The 2,000-nt window shown below is 43.2% G+C and overlaps 1 non-coding gene across 1 annotated transcript; it reads right to left on the minus strand.

Annotated features, from left to right (window-relative positions):
* Nucleotides 1-905: 905 nt before the first annotated feature.
* On the minus strand, nt 906-1,012 carry LOC120255629. Its single transcript, XR_005535061.1, has one exon. It is a non-coding gene; the product is annotated as a small nucleolar RNA R71 (small nucleolar RNA).
* Between the last annotated feature and the right edge of the window lie 988 nt (nt 1,013-2,000).

The following is a 2,000-nucleotide window of genomic DNA, read 5'->3' on the forward strand; positions in this document are numbered from 1 at the left end:
TTGCTTTTGAAACAATTATCCTAGGCGGAGCATTACTTTTGCTCTCTTACTTGTTGCTTTTACTGTTGAGAATTGAATCATTATCACACTCATCATCATTGATCTTTTACATAGCTAAGAATCGAATTAAGTATTTTTATTCCCTACTCCCTGTGGATTCGATACCCGCTCACCCGGGATTATTACTTCGACAAACCCGTACACTTGCGGGATATACGCAAGGGGATCTTGTCAAGTTTTTGGCGCCGTTGCCGGGGAGCTAGGCGTTTAAAGATACTTTGCACTTTGGTTTCTTAGCTATTTCACCATACATTCTGTTTCATATCTTCTTATTCTATCATCGTTCTGATTTTGTTTTCTTTCTTTTAGTGCAGCTCCAGGTTATGACCCGAGGGAATCCCTCAATATTGATTGAAGGAGATCCTGAGCTTGAACGCACACTTAGAAGAAAAGGGAAAGAACCTGTACAAGAACAGTCTAATTCAGCTGACTTGGAAGTAGAAGAATCTGAAAACATTGATGAACAGAATGAGCAACAGCGAACACTATCCGATTATGCCAGACCATCAGTATTGGGGACACAGTTGAGTATTGTGCGTCCCCCTATTACAGCTCAGAATTTTGAGCTGAAGCCGGCATTCATCCATATGTTGCAGCAGTCCACACAATTCAACGGTTTGGCCGATGAGGATCCAAATAGCCATATAGAGAGCTTTTTCAAGGTGTGCGACATGCTAAAGATAAATGGGGTTACGGATGATGCCATCAAATTGAGAGCCTTCCCATTTTCCCTAAAGGGGAGAGCGAATCAGTGGCTATACTCATTACCTAGAGCATCGATTACTACTTGGGAGGAGATGGTAGAAGCTTTTCTAGCCAGTTACTTCCCTCCTGGAAAATCAGCAAAGCTTAGGAATGAGATCTCATCCTTTGTTCAGTTGGAATTGGAGTCTCTATTCGAGACGTGGGAAAGGTTCAAGGAGCTCCTGAGGAAGTGCCCGCAACACGGATTCCGGAGTGGATGATTGTTCAAACCTTTTACAATGGTTTGAACCCGAGTACAAGGAAACTCTTGGATGTGGCAGCAGGAGGTACCTTAGGTAGCAAGACCCCCGATGAGGCCCGTCAGTTGATTGAATAAATGGGGTTAAATAGCTACCAATGGCATGTTCCCTCTGATTGCCCGATCTCTATTGGAGATGTTTCTTCAGTGGAAAATGTTGATTTTGTAGGTAATGGCATGAGACCTCAAGGAAATCCATATAGCAATACCTACAATTCAGGTTGGAAGAATCATCCCAACTTTTCATGGAGTAATCAAGCTCCATAAAAGGCCATGGGACCACCAGGTTTCCAACAACAACAAGCTCCTCAAGTGGAAAACAGGATCTCAGGTTTGGAAACCTGAATGAGTAACCTAGAGAAGCACTTGACTCGATTCATACAATCTGCAAATACAAGGTTTGAATCAGTTGAGTCTACACTCCGCAACCACACCGCCTCTTTGCCTAACCTTGTAAATCAAGTGGGGCAAATTGCGAAGTCTCTCTCCGAAAGGCCACATGGAAGTTTACCAAGCAACACAGAAACCAACACAAGAGAGCATGTGAAGGCGATCACTTTGAGAAGTGGTCGTGAGGTTGAAGATAGGCTTCTGAGTGAGAAGCCAAAAGAACATGCACCCGAGGTTATAGAGGTTGAAGAGGGAATAAGCAAAGAGAAAGAGGTGGCACCCCACCTTTCAAGCCAAGAATCCCTTATCCCTCTTGATTTTAAAATGACCAAGGGGATGAACAATACAAGAAGTTCCTGAGTTTGTTCAAACAAGTCCATATCAATATTCCTTTTGTTGAGGCGTTGGCACAAATGCCTAAGTATGTGAAGTTTTTAAAAGACTTGTTGACCAACAAGAGGAAGTTGGAGGAGGGTGCTTCAGTGGTTTTAGATGCTTCATGCTCGGTAGTGTTGCAAAAGAACATGCCGAACAAGAAGAAAGACCC

Source organism: Dioscorea cayenensis, unplaced genomic scaffold (assembly GCF_009730915.1).
Source record: "Dioscorea cayenensis subsp. rotundata cultivar TDr96_F1 unplaced genomic scaffold, TDr96_F1_v2_PseudoChromosome.rev07_lg8_w22 25.fasta BLBR01001114.1, whole genome shotgun sequence".
Taxonomy (NCBI): Eukaryota; Viridiplantae; Streptophyta; class Magnoliopsida; order Dioscoreales; family Dioscoreaceae; genus Dioscorea; species Dioscorea cayenensis.